Below are 371 nucleotides of genomic sequence, written 5' to 3'. Positions count from 1 at the left end.
TAAGATGGAAAATATACACCAAATATTATCGCTTAGTAGGTTATTAAAAGTCAGATGTATATATACATATTTAATGTTGTGAATGTGTTATTCTTAAAACATTGTCAATGAAAAGTAGCATACTGTTCAAGGATTCATGAAAATCTGAACCACATGTATAAAAAAGTGAGTTATGATTTGATTGTGATTTCGAGAATGAGAATAAACATCTAAACTTTCTCACAGCTCTGTATCCAAAAACATCAATGACATGCAGGCCTACCATCCAGTATGCTATTGCTACAGCAACCTTACATTAGTTCCTTAAAAGAAGTTACCCAGAGTAAAGCACTAAAACTTTATTGGCACAAAAAAAAGTGTGTGTGTGTGTG

This window comes from Penaeus monodon, chromosome 20 (assembly GCF_015228065.2).
Source record: "Penaeus monodon isolate SGIC_2016 chromosome 20, NSTDA_Pmon_1, whole genome shotgun sequence".
NCBI classification, from domain to species: Eukaryota; Metazoa; Arthropoda; class Malacostraca; order Decapoda; family Penaeidae; genus Penaeus; species Penaeus monodon.
This window is presented reverse-complemented; position numbering follows the sequence as displayed.